Source organism: Toxorhynchites rutilus, chromosome 2 (genome assembly GCF_029784135.1).
Source record: "Toxorhynchites rutilus septentrionalis strain SRP chromosome 2, ASM2978413v1, whole genome shotgun sequence".
Lineage (NCBI taxonomy): Eukaryota > Metazoa > Arthropoda > Insecta > Diptera > Culicidae > Toxorhynchites > Toxorhynchites rutilus.
In genome coordinates, this window is record NC_073745.1 from 220,529,389 (window position 1) to 220,555,294 (window position 25,906).

General features: G+C 38.3%; 1 long non-coding RNA gene across 1 annotated transcript; it reads right to left on the bottom strand.

Moving 5' to 3' along the window:
• Positions 1 to 8,368: 8,368 nt before the first annotated feature.
• On the bottom strand, positions 8,369 to 8,846 carry LOC129770749 (uncharacterized). The gene is made up of 2 exons (XR_008742189.1): positions 8,701 to 8,846; positions 8,369 to 8,645 (listed from the first exon to the last, which is right to left on the bottom strand). It is a non-coding gene; the product is annotated as an uncharacterized LOC129770749 (long non-coding RNA).
• Between the last annotated feature and the right edge of the window lie 17,060 nt (positions 8,847 to 25,906).

Sequence of the window (25,906 nt, forward strand, 5' to 3'; positions counted from 1 at the left end):
ATAAGAATAGAAATACCATAGAATATAGATTATCCCATCTTTCTACAAAATATATGGCTCGAATCAATTTCAACCAGGAAGTGGGTAGCCTAATCCGTAGGTAGCAGGTAGTGGGTATCCGTAGCCATAGGCATATCCAGGATAGGCGTATCGCTCGTGATGTACGATGGTCCTGGTAGTTTCGCATACTCCGACCGCAGTTCGAATGTATCCTGGAGCACATGCACATCCGCACGATCTCGACCAGACTCTGCCGCAGGTGTTGATTTCGTGCAACCCACACAATCCTGGAAAGCAACCCGTATGAAACATTGTCCTGTTATTTAGATAAATTTGAACCAACCTCCAGGATAACAGTTGACGACAGCAATTGTCATTGCAAGCAGAAGGCAAACGGTCAACTTCATCATTTTGCGGCTTGTTGTGATATGCTAGCTAAAGTACACTGTAAATATTTGCAATCTGAGAAAACTATTTATATGATGCTATACGTGCTTCATCTTGCAACAGCTATGATTCTCACGAGGAATATTATCTGCTTCTGCGCTTCCTTACTATTGTTATCAAATGGTGTAAGATGGTGTTTCAATGAAAAATCTTGATATGTCACCTGGGAACAAACTATTACAACTTTACTGCGACAGCAGTTGAGGAAATATTATTGACGATAGAAAACTGTTTTCCGCGATAAACAGGGAAATGAATGATACATTTGCATGTGATATAAAACAAAATGGTTCGTATAGCGACTACAACATCCTTGAAGTCAATAGTCTTCAAACAGCAAGGAGATGACGAAGTATTCGTTCCATCTGGTTTTGGCAGTTATAGTTGTGGCGGTTAGTGGTTATCCAGAAGGTTGGTGTGATTAGATTTTTAAAATTAAATGCAAAACATTCATAATAAAACATTTTCTATGAAACATTGCAGGGTATTGTGGTGTTCGAAAGGGTTCAAGCTGTGCGAAGTATTGGTCTAGATATTGTGATTATGGCTGTGCCCCTGGATACATACGAGGTGTGGCGGGCGTTTGTGAATATAGTATGCTGTCAAATACTCGTCATGCGTACCCGGGATTTGCACGAAAACCGTATTACTCCTATTATTGGTGAAATGAGAACGATTCTACAGCATTGATAAGTTTACGAATAACCTAAAAATTTTATATTGCGACAATTTGTAGATATAAAGATTAGATAAATGAGAAATTATAGTTAATCTCTTTGTTTATACATTCCAAAGAGAACAGATAGCGCTAACTCGCACCAGTTTTAATGGTATATTTAAAGAGTTCAATAATAGTTCTCGCTGCGTATTAAGTAATCAGAACAATTTGACATCAGTTTTACGATAAAACATAAGTTACGCCAAAGAGAGATTATACAGTATAAACATACTAGATAATCGTTAAAAATACTCAAAAGTTCATTTTTATTATTCGTTTTAGAGACACATTAATTCAAGGATTCAGTACATTCATTAGGAAATAAAATAAATAGGGAATTTAATAATCTACCACTAAAACACAATATATTTACATTTTTTCAAATTTATGGAATTGTCTGGTTACAGGTAGGGTAAATGGGCAACTAATAAATGCAAATCGACTTTTCTTAATGAAAATCACATATAATCAATCGAGTTTAGGTTTGTTGAAAAGCCCCAAGTCTCTGGTTGCTAATACTACCATAAGGCGTTGAAATTATTCAATTTTTTACGTTTTCAACGATTTTCCTCAAAGAAAAATTATGATCATGGTTTGTACACCTCTGATCGTGTTTTGTCCGAAAAATGATCATAGTTTGTCCGGTTTTAGAAATCACCATTTTTGAATGACAAAATTCGAATTTTCAAGTAGATGTTGCATTTCTCATTGCTTAAGTCTATTGTCAATATATTGATCCATCCATAATTTAGGCTTTCTTCAGAATATTGCCTTTTCTTGGACATTTTAAAAGTGTTCACCTCAACACACTCAACACAGAGAAACTTTATTTCTGGTATGCGCGAAGGACACCATAAACAAACTGCAGCGCGCCAAGCGGTTGCCATAGAAATCATGTGGACAAATCAACATTAGTGAATCGGACAACTCATGATCAGAATTGAGGTCATCGAAATGCATTAATTACATGGGTTAGCTATATAAATTTGGTACAAATGGTGTGCAAGCATGACGTTTACAAATCCAGAAAAGTTCTTAATACGTGTCAAACAATAATCTGGTGATTGGTTAAAAGTTAGCTCAAATGAGGAGCGTATTGACACCAATAGGAGGTGGATTTTATAATCCTTTAAAACATGTGAATCCGTAAAAATGTACTATAAAACTACTGTAAATCATGAAAAAGACAATTTATTACTTTTTATTTTTTTATACCTCATTTTACACAGATGCGCTGAACTAGAGCATTCAAAAAAGTGGACAAACCATTATCATATTTTCGACTGGACAAACCAAATTCATTTACCTTACTTTCGCAGAATTCATTGACACTTTGGGGGAAATGTGATAGAAATAAGAGAGGTGTAGTTGGTAGGGTGTGTGGATTGAATTGCTGCGATTTCATAACTTCCAAGGCGATGAAATGGCCGTATGATTTGTAATTGACGCTATCTAGGCAGGGCACATTCGGTGTTGCGGGACGATATGGTTCAGATTTGTTTACTAACATTGTTTTTACATTCTCTTGTGGCAACTTTTTATTTTGCAATTCGCTTACTAACTGCAAATGCAATGGAAGCCGTATATACCAACTATCGAATTAAGCTTGAAATAACTTTAAAAAACATTCAAAATATCACTTTTTTTTTACTTGGAAACGATCTGTGTTTGTAAAGACATTTGTGTATTACGTAAGCAGTGGTCAATTTGCAAATTTGATACACATTTTTTTCCTTCTACCTGATTCTGTTTACATTTTTTTACGCTCTCGTTTTGAAAACAGAAATACAGTACAGAAATGAATGACGTAGTCCTGCGTCAAAACCGAATGTTTTCGAGAGTCTGCTGAATATATAATGTGGTAGGGTGCGATGAATACATGTGGATCCTCGTCGGGAAATTAATAAGAAGAAGAACTGTCTGTTTTTATCGATTCTCTTCATTGACTTTCGCTTTCGATAACCACGGCGTTGCAAACAGATTTTGCGCCAGTTTTGCCATATACAGGTCCGACTCGATTATATACAGACTCGATTATATGTGATTCGATTATATACAATTTTGGACTCGATTATATACAGTTTGGAAAAATATTTTTTTTTTATATTTCAAATATGGCTTATTTCAAGAAGAAATGTAACTTTTCAACGTTAAGGTGAGTTTTAAGTGGCTATTATATGTACAGTGGGGTAAAAATCGTGATTTTCGAAGATGTTGCTTGAATTTTCACCAGGAATTGTTTATATCGATATTGCAGCCAAATTAATGAAGATAGAAGTTGAGCGTCACAGAACAAAGTGTAGTGCGGTTAAAGAATTTCAATTTAATTGATAGAAACAATCTAGTTTAATATAAAATTTTAGGATAAAATTAATAATGGAACATTGAAAATTATCAACTATTTAGTTTTTCACTTCCAAAACGTTATTAAAATCCACTAATTTAGTTGTTCCACAACTATATACTGTACTAAATTTTCTTATCTTTCAAATGAAATCATCAGAATCGTATTCCGTAGCGTACTTTTTAATATAGAGTCAGTTTGAGGCAACAGAGTCCGAAATAAAAAAAGATGGGTGGGTAATGTCGGGGAAATAACCGGAGTGACGTAGGACTATACAAAGGGGACAGCTTTGGTTAAATATATATTTTAAATATATTGTTTTATTTTCTTCTCCTACGTGAATACATACCTATCTACCTGGAAAATGGATTAGTTTACTGTTTACTCTTTATGAATATGTTGATGGTTCTGAAAAGAACCTTGGGTGTTGTGTTTTTGTTATCACTCGATATTCCCATCTTGTTCGGTTAAACCTTCCTGTTTAGCTATTGCGTTTGCCACTCGCCACAGCTTTCACAGTTGGAAAATTTCTTCCCATCCAGCTTGTGACATGTTGTTCAGTAAATTACATTTAATGCGACGTGCCGGAGAAACACTTTGCCACTCACTGAAACTAATTGTTGCCTTGATGAGCGCCGAACCAAAGCTGCTCTGTTCTTGATGCGGGTTTTCTGATTGTCGTGAGCAGCTTTGCAAGCCAACTCGAGCACTCCGACGGCCGAAACTCTATAATCGCTGTTAGGTATACTGGTGCTCCGGCACCAATCCGTTCGGCCTAGTTACCCTTGCGGAGCAATCAGTGAATGCGACCAACAGGGAACTGGAGACCTGCACGGTTCGAGTGAGACTTTGCCTTTCCCTTAACTTGTCCTCCTTTGTTACGTCCACTATGCCGATGCCGTACAACCACACGGGTTTACGGTTTGAAAGAAAATAAGATATTTTTTTGGGGTCCGCGTGTTTTATACTCTAGCGGTACACACTCACAGGATAGAGACAAATCGGCAGACTCAGTCAGAGGGGCGAGTCCAACGAGACGAACGAATGAGTCCTTTTCAGGATCACAAAATTATCTTCCATCTAAAGAGTTTATTGTTTTGTTATCACTCGATATCCCCATCTTGTTCGGCTAAACCTTCCTGTTTAGCGATTTGTTGCCACTCGCCACAGCTTTCACAGTTGGAAAATTTCTTCCCATCCAGCTTTGTGACATGTTGTACAGTAAATTACATTCAATGCGACGTGCCGAAGCGCCACTCAGTGTCGCATTGGAGGCGATTTTAACCTGTAATTGAACATTTGCGATGACAGTGGTACAGTGTCGACTTTCAATGTGGGGTCATAATTTGGATCTCTATGTTTACAAAAATGTCCAACTAAATAAGTCGCATTACATGTCCGTCCAATTAGCTAAATGTCGAACTAATTGTAAATTACTGTACTTTCAATCTGGAAACAATTTAAGAATTGGTGAAAATTGAATAAACAGGAAAGTCCCCAACTATCAATAAGCTCAGAACAACTGCCAAATTCACATACTCATCAGATCGTGGCAAACAAATGATGAAAAAATCAATTTGTGTTTCATTATTATTTTGGATAATGTTTTAGAAAGCATTGAACTGTATTTCCTAAACTCTTTTTTGGAAGGTTTAATGGCCCTGAAAAGCGCCTTGTTTTATGGAATGGTTCCAATTTAGAAAACTTAGTACTCGTGGTTTTGAAAAAAAACCATTTCGAACGCCCTCGATGCCGCCTTGTTCTGGATTTGCCACCAAAGCAGTTTGTATAAAGAACAAACTTTTTTCTTCTGCTACCTGATGCCGTTTTGCGATTGCGTTTGCCACTCGCCACTCGCTGCAACTGCCTGTTGTCTTGATGTCCACCGAACCGAATGCGTTCTGTTTCGAATGCGGCTTTTCTTACGTCGCGAGCAGCTTTGCCAGCTAACTCGATCACTTCGGCGGCCGAAACTATATAACGCCGGCTAGGTGGACTGGTGCACTGGTACTAACGCGCTCGGCCTAGCTACCCTTGCGGAGAACTCCAGACCAACACGGTTCGAGCGGGATTTTGCCTTTCCCTTCACTTTTCCTCCTTTGCCATGTCCAGACATGGCTGCTCGGGTTGGTTTGTTGATGTGTTGTGATGTGAACCGATGTGGTGTACGGTTTGAATGAGAATGATCGTTACGGAAGGAAGGTATTGTATTATAGAGACTTTAAACTTTTGCAGTTCATTCGTCTCTAGCCTTGAGAAAGGCCCTTTGAAAACTCTACTCTATTCTACTCCAGCGCTACCACCTCCGCCCTCTTGCCTTGAGAAAGGCACTCGATCCCTCGCCGTCCAGCTCGTCCAGCAACGATGTTGTCCAGTCGGTGTCCACACAAAGAATGATCGTTACGGCAGCGGAGCGGGGATTTTTAAGCTGACTGGCTGGCTCGAGAGTTACGCATGTGTGAGACTGCGACCGATGTTTCGTTCATTTTTTTTCTTTTTCCTTTCCAATCGTGCTTCATTCTATTTCGCTGCTGCTCTGGTTGCCCGTTTTGGTCGGTACGATTTGAGGAGCACAAAATGGACCAATCAAAAATGGGCACATAGTGCATTTGGACAATGCTTGATATTTCACAATTATTCAATTATTTATCTCAAGAAAAATTAAATGTTATTCGTTATGATAGATGCGTAGATATATTTCCTATCAATTGATGCAAAAACCTTTGCGATCTATTGAGGAATGTTCGAGTTATAAGCGTTCCAAATCTTGCATTTTTTTCCTACTTGTTCAGTGCCCTAATTTCCATTTCACCCCCTATATCTTCCGGTTAGACGTAGTCCTACGTCAAAAAAGTTCTATAACTCTGTCATTGTTGAAATTCGAACATATGCGTTGAAGGATTTTTTTTTCATCAAATATGATCGTCTATCACCTCCTGAGAGAATCTGAAAAAATTTATTTTTTTGATGTGAGAAAGGTGTTTTTTGACTTTAAGGGGATGAATCAAAAATTAAATTCCTCTTTTATTTTCAAAAAACGAAAAATACATGCAAAAAAAAACAAATTTAAAAAATATTTTTTTGACTCGACTATATACAGGACTCGATCATATACAGTGAAAAGAATTAAAAAATTGTATATAATCGAATCCGTGCTGTAGTTAGAGCGTTTTTACTTCTTTGTCTGCTAAGATTAAGAATGAGAATGAGAATGAGAATGAGAATGAGAATGAGAATGAGAATGAGAATGAGAATGAGAATGAGAATGAGAATGAGAATGAGAAAACCAATTCAACCAATCTGAACAACGTTCGGTGCAATCAGAAAAATTAGGTCAGTTTGGATAATGTTTATGTGGTGATACGGTCGAAATGTTGATCAATGAATATATGTCAGTATGTAAAATTTCATTCAGACTAATTGAATTAGGTTTTACATTGCACTCTGCAATCGAATTCTGAAACATTTCAATTTCAATGATCCTTGATCATCGAAATGACGATAATTGATCCAACTAATGTCATAGAAAGGAAGCATATGGCAATTGTCCCTCTTCTACAAAGTCTTTCAAATATTTGCGATCGATAATGAATTTAGAGAGATTCGAAACTTAGATTTTACCGACTTCATTGAAAACGAACGCCAGAATCCTTCTTTCTTTTGCACTCATTGGAAGGTATGACAATAATTTTGCTTTTCCCAAATTGAAAATAACAATATAAATAAACATTTCTGACTCTGTTAAATTTCGCGGTTCAACGATTGTTTTCAACATATAATTCAAACAAAACAAAATTAAGAAGTAGAACAGGAACAAAAAATATTGCAGATATATTAGATTCAACTAATTACATAATTAGTGGAAGCTAATATATCTGCAATATTTTGCATAAAGTCGGAATGTTAGAATTAGTTAGGATGACACAAAATGTAAAACAAAAGTATAATGTTAAAATGTATGATCACAAACAAAATAAGGAAAATTAAAAATTTCTTAACTACTTTCTGACACTTTCTTTTACATTTTTTAAAAAAAATTTCCAGCTTTTTCGAAAATATGGTTGGCATCTCTGATCCTTAGATAATTAAAACCCTTTCCCAAAATTATACTCCAGTCAGAACACTCTCTAGTGTTATATTTTAAGCGTGTGCTCTGTCAATGCTCTGTTGAATTTTTTTTTGTTTTATTAAAAATACAGTTTTGCGATGAAGCACTTTTTTGGTCGAATGGAAACGTTATATTATCCGTTATATTTGATCCGATGCCCGACACAAGCAATACAAGAGCTGCCAATGCATGCCAAAATTGATCTGTTTGGAGCGGTTTGGGGACAGGAGAAATAATTGGTCCGTTTTTTTAAAGATGAAGATAAGACCGTTGTGATCTCTATCGTTTAATGACTTTCAACTTTTTATTGCTCAAAATACATGAACTGAATCTGGTTGACATTAAGTTTCATCGAGGCGGTGTCACATACCAGATAGCACACGAAACGATGAACCTATTGCGCAATGAGTTTGGTGAGCAATTCATTTCTTGTTTTGGAGCAGTAAATTGAGCACCTAGATTGTGCGATTTGACGTCGTTGGACTATTTTTGTGGGGGTATATCAAAACTTTTGTTTATGCTGATAAACTAGTATCGAACCAAGCACCAGAAAGCAACTTCACTGGTGTTATCGGTGAGATACCAGTCGATATGTTCGAAAAAGTAACTCAAAAATGGACTTCACGTATGGATACCCTAAAATGTAACCGTGGCCAACATTTACATGAAATAACCTTTTACAAAAATAAATGGCAAGGATTGATTTTTAACCCCCAATAATAAATTTTATAGTTTTCCAAATTTTCCTGTGTTTTTTTCTGTAAACTGTCAAAATCACCTTTTATTTGAACATATTATTGTAGAACTATATTGACTAGAGTATCTTCAACCATAATATGGATAACCGTAGGCGTAGTACCAACATTGTGGAAGACAGTAGACTGGATATGTGTAATATGTCGCTGGTATGATGACATTAGATTCACATGCTCCCACCTCATTTCGCACGTATCCTTGAGCACAGGTGCATACGCATGAAAACGTCCAAGCTATTCCGCAGGATCTCACTTCGTATGAGCTACACAGTACTGGAATGTCAAGTGTAAATATGAGTTCTTTACTTTTCAGTCATGTTTTACAAACCTGTGGGATGGCAGCTAACCGCAGAAATAGCGGTCGCGAGAAGCAGTAGAAGAACGGCGCGTTTCATTGTCAAACTAAATCCAATTGATCATCACAGATTCAAGGAAATTATGATACGCAGTTGTTTAGACCATCTAATTATATATGTGTTCTGTATATATTTCTGTGTTCCAGGGTTGAGTTTGATTCGGCTGTGTCTCGTAATATTGATAAACCGGCAAATACGTTATTGTTATTCCCCATGCTACATCCCTTGATCGGCTGATCGCTATCAGTGAGGATCGATTGTTGTAAACAAAAAGTTTTCATCAGATAGACAATCTCGTGACCATCGTTATCATCGTCTCTGATTGCATAAGCTGTACAGTAGCGTAGAGCGTAGTGTTTATTGATATACAATGCGAAACAACATAAAATACTGTTTTAATTCATTGTTTCGTATTCTGATATAATTGAAAATAAAATAGACTTTCTATTCATCAAAATAGACAGTAACTATTCAATTTAATTTATGGTAGATAAATTCAATGAGACTCCAATAATCATGTGGTTGGTTCCACACTTCTCGTAGTTGGAGCTACAGGCTCGATTCTGGTTCTGGTCGGAGTTTTTTCTCCGACTTGCTTCGGTTTGCTTGCATCCAAGATGTGTTATTCGACGTCAAATTCGTTAGTTCAAATAATAACTAATAAAGTTAATACAATCGAGAAAGGGACGGACTAAACTACGGATGAATGTCTCTATAAAATCGTGAGAGAAAAAAATACAATTGTGTGAATCGAAGTTTATTTCATTACATCGACAGAAGCAATATTTTCAAATCATTCCCTTCACCCCCAGAATCCATAGCCACGAGGTCCGGCAAGTGGAAGGCCGGTGCCATAAGCTGGGTATGCGTAGCGCGTGTGATGCACAACGGTACTAAGTGTCTCACATATTCCCACCACGCTCCGCACGTATCCTGGAGCACAGGAACATCCACATGGTCGCGACCAGATTCTTCCACAAGAGCTAATCTCGTTCAAGCCACAAGGTCCTAAAAATCGTGTATCAGTACAAATTCAACAATATTCAATCACACTTCACTTACCCAGATGAATACAATTGACAGCAGCAATTGTCATCGCTAGCAATAGAAATACGGTTAGTTTCATTATTCTTTGATAGCGTTCTTTAGATTAGCGTTGACTCAAGGGAACTGTGATTAACAATGGATGGTGATGTGTATTTATATGTATAATGTACGTGTTACGTTGCACGTGGATTGAGTTTGATACCAGGAAGCTTATCCTTTTCGTTTCCTCGTTTTGTGGTTGATGCTTTTTATGGATAAATCCATTGAAGAAAAAACTCATATTCGACAAAGTGAGTGAAAAATTAGAAAAGTTAGAAAACTAGAATTACCATTTCACTAATTTTAAATTTCTATGCCAGAAACACACCTTATTTGTATTTCCGAATGGCAAATTCAAAAATACCCTTGTACTTCTCCATGTCAGATGAAGTTTCTTGATTTCTTACAAACGTTGTTCCAATGAAGCGAGACACTTTTCCTTAGGGAATCTTTCAAATCTGCAAGGTGAGAGACAGGTCTGTAGGAGATTGTGAATCTCTTTTCTACATTTTTGCGCAAAAATCGTCGAAAACAATTTACGTTTAGCATGACAATGCCAATACAATACAATCATCACGTTCAAACTTTATCTATTTTTTTTAATAACATGTTTAGTTTTTCAAACGGATGTTTCTCAAATGTGTATAGTGAAGAGCTTATTATGCGCCTACCGAGCAAAATGTTCCTCCACATGAGTTTCTTCGGAAACCAGCTAGATTATAAACCAGTGATTTCCAAACGGTGAGAAATTCCCCCCTAGTGGGGAATTTGGTCATTAAAAGGGTGGACTTGGGCAAGGGAATATGGCACATTTACTTCGCTTCGAAGATGAAAATGATTAGCAAAAATTGCCACAAAAACTTCATTGGATACGCTAAAATTTGCGATCCTCGGCAAATATTTCCAAATCTGAAATGTAGGGCCTGATTCTCGAATACACTTCATGGTGGAAACGAAATAAACGGCACGCCATTGAACTACGTTTTACGAGTTAGTGAAGTGTCGAAGATAATAATGAGTTTTCAGGCAGAATGAGCACTTTTCAAACAAAAAATCATTAATGAAAATTACTTTCTTCGTATCAAACTGGTATTCAACGTGAGTGTAAAACTTTGTTTTCTTCATGTGATATAATGATCTTATATAAAAATTTCATCTCAAGATAATTCGATATTATAATTATAAGTTTAGTGGGAAACTAGGGCCTGATTCTCGAATACACTTCACGGTGGAAACGAAATAAACGGCACGCCATTGAACTACGTTCTACGAGTTAGTGAAGTGTCAAAGATAATGATGAGTTTTCAGGCAGAATGAGCACTTTTCAAATAAAAAATCATTAATGAAAATTAACTTCTTCGTATCAAACTGGTATTCAATGTGAGTGGAAAACTTTGTTTCCATCATGTGATATAATAATCTCATACAAAAAATTCATCTGAAGATAATTTGATATTGACGAATTTACGTTGGATTTACAACCAGATGGCGCAGCGAGTAAAATGAGGATGTTTTGTTTTTTTGGTATGAAACTCGTTCAAATTTTCTAGAAAAATCAGAATTTATCTTCAAATTTCCCGGTTTCACATATTTGTTTTACTCTAAATAGGTTAGAAAATCACCATTTTACAATGTGGTATATATATTTTGAAAAATGGCTTGGTATAAGCATTATAACTTTAATTTTTTTCAACTAGGTAAATGATGAGTAGCATTTGTTGTGCTAAAAATACTACAAATCCTTCTCGTATCGGCCCTAACTTAATATGATATCGATTTCATCCCCATTACCCACAGTATTAATAATCTGTATGCATCATCAAACTTAAAATTTTCGAAGATTATCAATGACTTTAGTCCAATCGCGTGTTGAAACCATCGTAAATATACAAAACTCCAACTTTTTTACCATATACTGACGACATTCAATGGCTGAAATGAATCTAAATTGAAATAAAATGAATAATCACCACCGAATCTTGCTTTTCAGTGCGTAAAATAAACAAACACCCTTACTTTTGTGGTTCTGAGCTCTAATGTAGATGTCGCATGAGCTGATTCAGCTTTGCGTAAATTCGTCAATTATAATGATAAATTTAGTGGCAAACTAATCTCGCATCCAGATGTCGACACCGTACCGTTGTCATCGCGAATACGTTTCATTGATATAATATACATAGCACATTGTAAAATGATGATAATATACATAGCACATTGTAAAATGATGATTTTCTAACCTTTTCAGCGTGGAAAGAATACATGAAACCGGGAAATTTCAAGATAAATTCTGATTTGTCTAGAAAATTTGAATGAATTTCATACCAAAAAAACAAAACATCTTCATTTTACTCGCTGCGCCATCTGGTTGTAAATCCAACGTAAATTCGTCAATTCCGTTTCCACCGTGGAGTGTATTCGAGAATCAGGCCCCTAATCTCGTATCCAGATGTCGACACCGTACCGTTGTCATCGCGGGTACGTTTCATTCCGTTTCCACCGTGAAGTGTATTCGAGAATCAGGCCCGTAATGTTCAAATGAACAACTTCGCAATGTTTGAAAGACTTTCGTCAGTGAATGACGTAGGACTGCTGTTGGCTTAGTAACCATTTATGTATTTTCAGTCTTAAAATATGCATATTAAAAATAAAGGGATATGCAGTCTTAAATAACCAAGCCAAAGCGTTGCATTTGTACCCGCTTTTGTAGACCGTGTTAGTAAAACGAATTCCGGAGTGTAAAAATGTATGGGGGTGTAAAAGTACTGCCGAGATCTGCAATGCCGATTTTCCCAACTTATTGGTTTCGGAATCTGTGTTGGGAAAACACATTCTGGGTGAGTACAAAAGTACTCGCAGCTTGCACCTCATTTGTAATGCCAATTTCCGCACGCTCCATGGTTTTGAAATCTGTGTTAGAGAAACATTCCAATTTGCAAAAGTGCACACGAGTACAAAAGTACCAGCAGCTTGCATCTATTTTGCAATGCCGATTTCCCCAGGCTCCATGGTTTTGAAGTCTGTGTTAGGGAAACATCCATCCATTACAGCGATGATACCTCAATCGTTGCGCAATCATAACTGAGTGGATTTCCGTGCGGCACTCGCTTTTATACCGATTGGTATGATTTCAATAGCCTGTTTTGGAAACAATTTTAAGGCTATTGAAACAAGTTTTCGGATCAAAAAGTAACAAACATATAACGCGTAGACATTTCATGTTTCGAAAGAAGTATTTATCATACCATTTCGTTCTGTTGTTTAGCTATTAACGCTCTATTACTATTTACTATTAACGCTCAAAATCTTGTTCTCCAACGTAACGCTTTCATTTTCGAAACTTTGAACTTACACCCTAGTATAGAAATGAAAGACGTAGTCCTACGTCAAAAGAAAATTGGACAGCATTTGTCAAGACTCTTTACAACAAGTTAAACTTGGAACATATTTTGCTTATATCAAAGAACAAATTTGGACATGGTTTGAAATGACTTCCGACTGGCAGTGACGAAAGCTTCTGATCAATTTCAGAACAAACTCATCGATCTACAAATGATCGATTCTTATCCTGATATGCGAAATGAGCATTACGAGTGTTGTTGTCTTTTGCGTAGAATTTATATGAATCTGGATTTCCTACAATGCTGCTGATCGGAACAGAACTGAGTGGATATCGAAGACATGAGGTGTGCTTTTCGACAACGTTCTCAAGAATGACGATTTTGGCGGAAATCGTTCAGGCGCAGTTGCCATACTGACTTGCCAAATATTATATACCTTTTTTGTAGCCAAATACAAGTATACAATAAAATTTGTTGCGAATATAACTTGAAACCGTTTGTATTCTTACATTACTTTACTGATATGCTACAGGCTTTCTTACAAAATGCTGATAGGGTGATAGTACTTCATCTGGGATTAATTTTCGTAAAGGGGGAAATTGAGCAAAAAAGGTTGAAAACCACTGTTATAAACGCAATCAAAATCTTATGGGCAATTCTAATAGTTAATGGTAGCAACCAAAAATTTGTTCGATCGGAAAAAGTCACCAATAAATCATTTACGATGTATCGGTCATCCTGCTAGGGATCAGAACGCAGCAAAGTTTCCCAAATGACCTTTCTCTAGGACGAATGTTTAGTTTAGTTTTCCAAATTGGCCTAGAGGTGAACGTAAAACATCTTCATCATTACACCAATGAATTCGAACACGTTCCTAAATACACAGAGGCTTTCTTTCAGCAGAAAATTATAAAAAAATCAAATTCGCTTTTGATTCTCTGGAATCCGAGCCATTCGTTCCGCAAACCAGTTAGTATATAAAGGGTGTGTCACATCAAATTGCATCACGGAAAAAACGCTGTAGAAATTCGCCCAGTAGACCGATCCTTTTGAAAATTTTAGACAGTAAAATAAAAACTATTAAACAACTTTTGGCATTTTCTTTTTATTCATACTTCGAGCCCAAGCCCGTATGCTCGCACCTTCCTCTTTACCCCGTCCATAAGGTTCTGTACAACGTCAGGTTGTAGTTTTTTTTGAATAGAAATCCATTTTTTCTTGAAGTCCGCCTCCGATTTGACAACTTTTGGGTTCTTCCGGAGGGCCTGCTTCATAATCGCCCAATATTTCTCTATTGGGCGAAGCTCCGGCGCGTTGGGCGGGTTCATTTCCTTTGGCACGAAGGTGACCCCGTTGGCTTCGTACCACTCCAACACGTCCTTTGAATAGTGGCACGAAGCGAGATCCGGCCAGAAGATGGTCGGGCCCTCGTGCAGCTTCAATAGTGGTAGTAAGGGCTTCTGTAGGCACTCCTTAAGGTAAACCTGCCCGTTTACCGTGCCGGTCATCACGAAGGGGGCGCTCCGCTTTCCGCAAGAGCAGATCGCTTGCCACACCATGTACTTTTTGGCAAACTTGGATAGTTTCTGCTTGCGAATCTCCTCCGGAACGCTGAATTTGTCCTCTGCGGAGAAGAACAACAGGCCCGGCAGCTGACGAAAGTCCGCTTTGACGTAGGTTTCGTCGTCCATTACCAGGCAATGCGGCTTCGTCAGCCCACCATGTTTTGCCTTTCGTCGCGGTTAGGAGCCTTCTGAACCTTGTATGTACGCAGGCCCTCCCGCTGCTTGGTCCGCTGGACGAATGAACTTGACAAATTCAGCTTATTGGCGACATCCCGGACCGAACTTCTCGGATCACGTCTAAACTGCTTAACTACGCGCTTGTGATCTTTTTCACTGACGGAGCATCCATTTTTGCCGTTCTTCACCTTCCGGTCGATGGTTAGGTTCTCGAAGTATCGTTTTAGTACTCTGCTGACCGTGGATTGGACGATTCCCAGCATCTTACCGATGCCCCGATGTGACAACTCCGGATTCTCGAAATGAGTGCGCAGGATTAATTCACGACGCTCTTTTTCGTTCGACGACATTTTTCCAAATTTACGAAAAATTGACAGTGAAGCATGGCCAACGTGATCTATACACTCTTATCTGATTATAAGCGAAAGCTGAAGATATAATTCCTAAAAATTAAATTTCTACAGCGTTTTTTCCGTGATGCAATTCGATGTGACACACCCTTTAGATATCACCTTAGTGCATAGAAATGTGTTGTAACTAGTTTTTATTCCTTTTTTCAAGGTGTCGGTTTACCCATATAGGGTGTCGATTATACTCGCACTTCCGATTGTGTCGGTTTTAACCCGATGTTCCCTACATATCAGATTCCCCATCCCCAAAAAATCACACTGCGTTTCATAACTGAAGGATTTCGCGACAACTCGTGTATGGGATTGACATGACCCTCTCAGAACTTAATTAGAATTTCTGGGTGTGAAGACCTTACCTAATTAATCAACTTGGCATACTTAGTTTTCCGAAAATTTATCTAGAATAACATATGAAAAGGGCTAAATTTTTTTTTACTCGAAAACGGGAAGTCCTACAAAAAAAGGGATCTGTGGAAGAGTTTGAGGAAAATAATTGAATATTCAGAAAACAATACTGAAAAAAAAATTGTTTGAAATGCTCCACTGAAAAAAATTGATTTCAAAAACTAAAAGTCGATTTCCTAAAATGGCCATCTCAGATTTTGATGAAATGGTAGATAAATTGTAGATAAATATGTGTCCTACAACTCTTCCATACATCGCAACTTGTGCATATTTAAGGCAAACAAGTTTTTCTAACAAAACTTTTTCAAGATTTTTTCTCGAAATTTTTCCTTTTTTTGTACATCTACCGGTGGGATCGAAAAGATGTGATCCACTATGAGCTGCTAAAACCTGGTTAAATGATCAAGGAAGACTTCTACAGGCGACAATTGACACGCTTAAAGCGAGCTGTTTCCAAGAAAGGTTCAGATTATACGACCAGGCAAGAATCGGTAATATTCCATCATTGCTGTTCGAGTTAAAAACTATTTGGAAAATAGTGGATGAGATAATCTGGTTCACCCGTCTTATAGCCCAGATATTCTTATCTGATAGCTTCTGTTATACAAATATACAAATATTGGATGACAGTGACAAGAGCCGATAAATGAATGTTTTCACTGAGTGAGAAGAGGGAACGTTTTGCGAAGCAATTTGAGTAGATTGTCAAATTAATTCTAAGCATTAACATGTACTGTTGTTTTCACGCTGTGTAGACACTGAAACTGAACTATTGATCTTCTTGAAAATCTAAGTAGTTTTTCAGTATCTCTTAGCAAAATTACATTTCCAACGCAGAAGGAAACATCTCAGAACACGCAGATCAGCAACAGAAAATCTACCTAATTTTGAACCCGGAAACAATAAGTGAAATCACTAGAATTGAATGATTGTTTGAAAAAAAATTGAAAAGTCATTAACGAATTGTCAGACATCCAGCTAGCGATCGGACGGCAGCAAGGCTTTCCAAATGATATTTCTCGAGGCCGATATATTGAGTTTAGTTTTTCAATATGGTTTAATGTTTCTGCTCTGCTTTGATTCTGCTCTACACTATGCTTGCTTCTTGCATACTCTGAAGATGCATTCTGTGGCGAAAAAAAAAGTTCAACACAGTAGCAAAATTGAAACTGTTGTTGTCCAGGGCGAGCGAACTTTCACTGACAGCCAACGACAAATCTTGCCTCAGATTGGAAGTCTATCCAGGTACTCATATTTATTGATTTATATTATTTCAGTAGTTTGCTTTCGAAGCAGTTTTGAGCTATTGAAACAAGTTTTTGGGTATATAAGTGACCAGCATTACTCTACACTTTTGATCCTTCGAATGAAGTGATTGACATACCACTTTGTTCAACCGACGAAGAGGTATTAACGACGGCATAAAAATCGGCGTGGTGCCTCCCATCGAACAAAATTGCATCATACTGTGCGATATCTATCTTTCATTCTTCCTTAGAATCGAGCAAAACCGCTGTGTGTAACATCAGCATCGAGAAAGACTGCTGTCTGATAGTTGGAGCCAGACGAATTGAATGATGATGATGTTTTGTATTATAGAGGCTTCAAAACTCATCAGTTCATTCGCCTCTAGGCGTGAAAAGTACCAATTTGGAAAAGTAACCTAAACACTCGGCCCTGAGGTCATTTCGAAAACCCCGCTGCCGTCTGGTCGCTAGCTAGATGAATGAGGAATTGTGAATACTATAATTTGAAATCCCGAATGGCTTGTTTATACTCAATGATAGAATACAGCGGAGCTTAGATTGCCATATTTTCTCTATTCACAAACATTAACATTTGCATTTCGAGCGACCGATTTACCCTCATCTGATTAGCAGTGATATTCAAATATTGTACCTTGGTCACGATGATACGATAGAAAAATTTGTATTCTTCCAATTTCCGTTATTTTTTTATCTTTTGTGGGTTAAGAAACCGTAATGTATAACGTACCGGAAAAAATAGAGAATTTCCGGTTCGATTGGAAAGCAACCCATCAAAGCTAAAATAATTTTAAACGTTAAAACTATTTCAAAAAAAACGTTTCTGATTTGGTACCATTACTGAAAGACGTAGTCCTATGTCAAAAAATAGGTAATGATTTCATATTGATATTTTTATATCCGTATTTTCACTAACATCAACAAGATTAGCCCTAATGATCGGAATAAATATATTTAATAGATATATAATCTACTAACACCACTTATCTAGACAACTAATTAATGTCACACAATTACGTGATGTGTAATAATGCGCAATGTGTCAAACTCCATTAATCTCATCTCATTTTTCCTAGATGATTTCTTAAGTTTTCATGACCAACCAAGGGAACCCGGTGGGCCGTATGCATCCCGCGGGTCGCATGTTGAGTATAGCTGGTCTAAAGTCTAAGTAAAGATTCTGTTCGTGTCCCTAGGCAAAGACTCTTCTATTCTTATCTTGTAATTTTAATAAATAAGCTTCATTCAGACTTCTAAACTTTTTATTTAACCAATCCTCAACCGAGCAGATTGTCTGATTCCGGATTCTTAGTGACCAGAGCTTTAAATGGTTCAAACTTCATGAAGCTAGAGCACATTCGCTTTAAATACAACTATGAGTGGCACATTGTAATGATGAATTCGTCTAAGCTTCCAAGTTGATAATAGCGCTTAGACGAACGTGTTAATACGTACAGATGAACGTGCTCGTTATTGTTTTTAAGCAACTAGGTAATCGAGCTGTGATGCAAGACTGTACTCTCAAATATTGTCAGTTCCGTAAATCTATCAGAACAAGATTCATAGAAAGAGTAACAGTGGGCAACTTCAGGAAATAGTATATAGTGATAATATCCACTTATCGTAATTCATTACACCCTTTATTGTACACTCAATTATGCGAAACGCACCGACAAGCCTCTTTTATCATTCAGTTCAAACGCCGATTGTGTACAAAATGATAACAAGGAAAATTAGATTAGAGGGAAAATGCCACCATCAATTCCGATATGAATTACAGCCTATTCCTATCGTGGAAAACCCATTTTCACACAATCGAGCTTTTCGATTGAACCAGTGAAGCAATGAAAACCAAACCAGCAAGCGCCCGCTGCGGAAGATCTGGCACCAGCGCAGCCTGCGAAGCAAACAAACGTTCCAAGGCAAACCAACGGGAGCGCAATCGGATGCATGGCCTAAACGACGCACTGGATTGTTTGAGGCGCAACATTCCACTGCCTCAGCTGCTCAACGTTACCAAGTGTGACCATACCACGGCGCAAAAGTTGTCCAAAATTGAAACACTACGTTTGGCTAAGAACTACATTTTTGCGTTATCGGAAACGTTGCAGCGGAATCGGCGACTGGATTACGACGAACTGATGGATATCCTGGCCAGGGGATTGAGTCAAAGCACGGGCAATCTTCTGAGGACACGTTTGAGGATGGATGATGCACTTAAAGTTAACCTTGTGGAACCATCTTACAGTGGAAAGTTTTGCTATTGTTACTGCGCAGATATGTACCAAAATGAACATCATACGAGGTACGATTGCGTGATCCCAGGTGAACAGCAACCGATGGAGGAGAATTTCAATTGGACCGCGTATGATGATGCCTCAGGAGAATCATGTCCTTGTGCATCAATTGATGGTGAATTCTACTGACCAGTATCGAAATGACAAAATTCAATAAATATGATTTATTCTTAACATACAACGTTTTCTTTTGATTTGCCGACCCCTTCTCATCTCCTCACTGGATGGAGCGGAAGGTACGCATGATAAGGAGCATACGGATATCGTGGATAATGTGGATTCAGCGAGGCAAAAGGATAATGCACGTATGGATATTGGTCTAATCCTATAGGTTGGTTAACGTGCAGTCCCACCATGTTTCGGACATATCCGGTTTCACAGGCGCAACCTAAAATACTCAATTACGAATTAACTATAGTTGCAGACGATGCTTCGGTTGTAAGTTACCAATTGGATCACAACAAACGGTTGTGATCGTCACAGCGACAAGTAAGCACAGAGTCAGCTTCATCATCTTTGAACGGTTTGTACACACAGAACTGGTATGATGATGCTTTTGGATGAGAGAAGCATTTATATAAAAACCTGTACGTGTTCTATCGTCTGTTTAGAAAGAACGCGAGTGATGGCTTTTCCCTATTTATGCTTGTTTTTATCAAAATAACCCCATAATCTTTTTGGACTCTTTGTAATGCAGAAGAATCATTATGGAAAGAGAGGAGAATGCGTTAGAAACGAAATTTAGACACGGTGCAAACCATTTTGTTGGTGTTCAACAGATGGACAACTAATCGTATTTGTAGTGTGATCTAGATTGTTATCTAACAAAACATCCTAAACACAAACCTGTACAAACCTGTTTGTTTTGTACATCCTGTACAAAACAAACAAAACATCATAGTTAGTACTGATGTATTATCATGATTAGAATATAACCTGGATTTTTCAATTTCATTTTTGGAGGTTTCCTCTATTTCGTGAATTTCACAGAAAATACAGCTATCTCACCACAAATTGATAGTCTAGGTCTCTTCTTATAATAAAATTTGTCTTTGAGGCAGAAATTTTGAAAAATGAATGAGTCCGGCTTCTTTGAAAAAACAAGATTGAGTCGGGAAAGACGGATAATTGGCGGGAAAGACGGACACATGAGGTGGGAAGGATGGACTATTACTGAAAATTCAAGTTTATGTGCTCGATAAGTTTTGGAGGTCTTCAAACATGCCCTAACATTGATCTAACAAAAAGGCTAGACTAAAATCACCTAGAAGGGTCTGTATTTTTTATTTTTTCATGTCAAAAATAGCTTCCGGCATTCGGAATGATAAATTCGGATTACGTTTTAAAAACCGCTCTGCTGTTTCGTCCATATGAGGTTGCACTCGTAAACGTAGTTAGTGAGCATCTGTTAATAAGAAAAGGAGGAGATAACAAAATTGTTTTCAAAACAAAATCGAATTTCACCCAAAAATAAAGGATAGATTTTTCCTCAACCTAATATTATTACTATCTGTCAAATACATAACAGGAATTTGTAATTTTCAATGTTTCCGCTGAATATTTTCCTTTTTTGGACATGAAAAAGCTATTCGCGCGATGAGTGCCGCGCTTGCTGACCGTCGACCAAAAACAGCGGCGCGTTGATTATTCAACAGCCGATTTGGCGTTGTTGAAGCGTAATTGAGTGGACTTCTATCGACGTTTTGTGACAATGAATGAAACGTGGATTCATTACCACACTAATAGGCAGTCTGCAGAGTGGCACTGAGGCATATTTCGAAGACTTAGACTTTCGTACTACCGAAAGGGAATCGAAATGTTGGAAACTCGCTATACCAAGTGTATTACCCTCGAAAGTAACTACATATGTTGAGGAATAAATACAGTTTTGCCCTAAAAAGATTGTTTTCATTAAAAATCACGGGACATTTCAGCCCATGTAGTATATGTAACCGCATGTTGTCATGCGATGTCTTCAGCTGTACTGCAGTAGTGAAAAACCATTATCGGCATCAAGAAGTCACTGAAAACTCAATCATTTTTAGGCAATCATAACTCGCCGAAAAATAAAAATCAACATTGAGTTTCTTGTGGGGATCGAAGTGAGCGTATAACATTTTTTCGCCTCCACTATTCTCAGCTATTTTCCCTGTGGGTGAAAAAGGATGTTTTTTTTTATCTCAAATCAGCGAGCATTTCGATCTCTGATGCAAACTCTAGATAGAACAGAGATTCACTGATTCTAGAGTGCTCAGTCGAGAGCCGTAGCTTGTTTCGAGAGCTTGTTTCTGCGGTTTTCTGAGAAGGGCTTATTTATTCGTAAAGAGTTGTGGCTCGTATGTTATTTACAACGTGATTTACAAAGTCCAGTTACGATTGCATTGAAATCAATGGACTGCCATGGCGAAATATATCGTAGCTACACTCGATTCTTTTTTTTTGTGCTGCTAGCTTAACCTCGGAGCGAAGAAGTTGGTCATCGTGAGGCACTTCGCGTCCGCTGGATGTAGTCCTTCCGAAGAAAGGCGAGAGTCTGGTTCCAACCACCCGACGGTGCTAAACGACCGTAAAGTGCTACAGTAGCTGGAAAGCGAGGTGGCCTCACTGTTCCACACTTAAGGTTAGGAGGTCGAAGCAACCTACTAAACGGCGAGGAAGTACTTGCCCAAAATGAGCATTTTTAAGCGGAAGGAACAGTTGAGGACAGGCGTGTTTGAACAACAGACAATCACTCAGAAGAAGCGACTGGAGGTATTGGTGAAAAACTTTCTTCTGGCGAAGCGGGACATCGTAGTGATAATAAATGACAAGGGCTACTTGACGATGGACGGCAACGACTGACTGGAGACCGGGTATGTTACGTCCCCCTCCAAGGAGGCAAGTGATGGCGTCAAGTATATTTTCCGCATCAAGATCTTGAAGAAGGCCGCTCTTCTTTTCTTCTGGGAGAACGGGAAAATATACATTACGAGGTTGCCGCATTCATCTAGAAGTATCACGTGTAGGACGATGTGGTCTTTCGGCCGAACCTGGTCTTGGCGCATTATGCCAAGAGATCACTGGAGGAGATAGGCCAGCTGGAAATAGACGTTGTACTTGTCCAGAGCTAAGCACCTGTACTGGTCTTGAGTTGTTAACGTTTGCATTAAAAAATGGCCTTTTCCGGATAGTGATACAAAAAAAGAAAAACAATTACTTGTAAAAAAAATTCGAAAGGTTGTATCCGAGACACGACCGCTAAGGACGTAGGACTACGCAATCTTTTTTTAAATTTGTTGATTTATCATTTCGGATATTATTTGCGAATTCGACCCTGAAATGGTTTAATGGCTTGCGTGGTTTTGTAGAATCATTTCGAGAAGCAACGATTCTTTGTTGCCTTTGCGAGAACAATACACTAATTGGTCATATGTCGCCATTTGTTTCTTTATATCAATGCACGCATTGTACTTTATTGAACATTATTTAACGATAGGCATCTTCCGTGCATCGCCATTCAACAACCATCTATCAGACGCACACAGTTGCAGCGATAAATTTCAAGTGAAATATTCGCTTGCGTTCACAGCTCAAGGGGAAACATAAAACACAAAACGAGCAGAATAAGCTGATCCTTGTGGTTTCGGGCACAGAAAGATTCTGAGAATTTTCCTCAGAGGAGATGCAATACTTATACGCTAGCAACAGCTTACTTCCCAAATATTCTCTTTTCGCTATCCCCCTACGTTGTTTCTATTCTTCTTCTTCTTCTTCTTTTCCTCTATTTACGGAGACTTTAAATCCAACGATTCATTCTTCTCCGACTGTTTCTATTCTAGCGGCTGCATAAGTTGCTCGTTAATGACAGCTCTGTTCGGGAAAGCACACAAATGGACAGAACAAATGTATGGGGAAATGGGAATGCTTCCAATTTTCATCAATTTAAACCATATACAGACTATGTGGGATTGTAATGTATAGCATATCAAACAAATTTTAGAAAAATTCAGATTTGCATACCAATAGAAAATCGTTAAAATCAGTTCGTAGCAAAAATATTTATTAGCGTTAACTTTATTTCATAAAAACGTGACCTGTTTTCCGATTTGGCCCCCTTAATGTAAGACGTAGTCCTACGTCAAAAAAATGCTACGCCCTTGCGAGCGGCCTTCCGGCAGTTAACCGGAACCTTCGTCTTGGCAGATGAAACATGCATGTAGGCATGTTCTTGAGTTTTTTCTTCGTTTTATCTATCAATACCTTCTCAGTTCAAATTGTTGGAGTAGACCTTACGCTTCAGGTTTGCCCAGAAATCCTCGATGGAACGCAGCTGGGGGACGTCGGCCGGGTTCGCCGACTTGGGTACCACATCGTTATTAAGCACTTCCATCCCCTCTAACGATCACTTCGAAGAGTGGGCCGACGCCAGATCCGGCTAGAACACCGCGTTTTCGCCCTTATGGTATTTCTTGATAAACGACGCAACTTCCGGCAGGCAGTTCGCACTATAATTTGACATCCCCTTCTCGCTGATTGTCAGCCACAGCAGCACCTTCTAGGGGAACTTGGGGTGTGAAATAAACTTCACTTAGAAGCTTCCTTCTTGGGGGAAGTAAAATACGAAGTGGCCTGCCAGTCGTTGCCATCCAGGGTGAGATAGGTCTCGTCGTCCATCCCACCGACCATCTTATTCAGCTGCTGCCGCTGCGTCATTGCCTGCAGCTCCGAGACCAGTGGACGGAACTTCCGCTTCTTTTCATGAATGTCCATGTTCGCCACTGTTCGTTTTCACTGTTAAGCTAGTTGCATCGACCTCCTGGCCAAGCGCACGTAGCGATATAGTCACTTTTCCTTCGATCTTCCTCTTCAGCATCCTTTGGAGCTTCTTGTCGCTCAGAGTCATCGGCCGTCCGGAACTGGGCTTTCTTTCGATGCTCTGACTGTTGTCCAATAGTGCCAAGATGTTTTAGATGCCGGAACGGGCGTATCCGGCGTCCAGAAAGTGCCGCACGATTTCCGTTTTCGACGCGGTGGGGTACCGTTCTTTGAACGCGCACACTTCTGAACGGAGTCGGTTCCAGTAGCTTTGGGCAATTTCAGTATTTTTCAATGGCAGATGCGACACTGGCTATGATTTCAATCAATTTCCAGGACTAGCTTTTTATACTGCGACACTTGAATACTTTAGAACGAAATTCCCCAATGATACCGATAGAATCACTGAGTTTTTGATGATAGAATTGTTAATCGAAGGGATGAAAATTCTGTTAGCTGCTTTTCATAACCCTCCGGGAGTTGACGCCTCGATCACTTTGGATATATTGTTGCAGAAATATGGTTCGCTTTCCAGTTATATATACTTTTTGGGCGATTTCAACACAAATTTGTTACACTCTGTATTACAACGACACGGTTCATGGATGTTTTATCCAGCCATCAGATCGAAGGCTTGGGTCGTGAGCCTACTTATTTATATAACAATGTCTTATCTCAACTTGACCTCATTTTATACAATAGTGTTTCTCGAGTTCTGAGATTCAACGAAATACAAATTCCGCTTTTATCGTGATTATCGTGATTACAATCGCATGGATGTTAATGGTCCTAGAACGACCTTGAATGAATTCGATTGGGATTATTTTTATTCGTCATTTGATACTGATGTTTTAGTTGATTATTTTAACTCTGTTGTTACTACTTTATATGATCAATATGTACCTATGATAACATTCAGAGCATTCAATATTGGGAGAGCAATAGTCGATCGTGATCGGATCGAATCGGTGATGGAAAACATCACATGAGCACGTTCATCATGAACTATACAAAATCTAAGCAGCTATATTATAAAAATCTATTAAATCCTACACTTTCTTCTAAGGTTTTGTGGAAACGTTTGGGCGGTGTGGGAATAGGAAGGTCATCCACATACACAGCCAATAATTTTAACGCTATTGAGATTAATGAATATTTTGCCAGCAACTGTCTAGACACAACCCAGCAGCCACTTTTTACGATGGGACATCATGAAAATTAGTTTAGTTTCAATGTAGTCAGCGATGTTGAAGTTGTTAATGCTCTGTATGAAATCTTGTCTAATGCTATTAGTACTGATAACATTTCGATTTTTGAAGACAATTCGGCCATTAGTCGTAAGACAAGTTACTTTCATATTTAATTCAATCATCGCTACACGAAAGTTCCCAACTGCATGGAAATATTCAAAAATAATCCCAATTAGAAAGAAAAGTACTAAATTCCATCGATAACCTTCGTCCCATCAGCATTTTGAGTGTGCTTTCGAAAGCATTTGAGCGCATTATCGACGACGACGATGTTGAATTAAAGAGGCTCTAAACTTTTCAGTTCATTTGCTCCTAGCGCATTATCAAAATATTGAATGGTTCACCTCTATGAGGATGACGTGCAACTATATCATAAATGTACTATACAAAATACAAAAGTATTCGCTGTATTAGTGAATGAAGATTTGGCTCGTTTTTCTGAGTGGTCATTGAGAAATAGATTGTCAATCAATGTTAAAAAGTCGTACGCAATGTTCATAGGGGATGCTACAAATAATGTTGACAGACCGTGTTTGAGGCTGAATGAATCATTATTGCCATTTGTTAGCTCTGTTACCACCTTGGGCTACA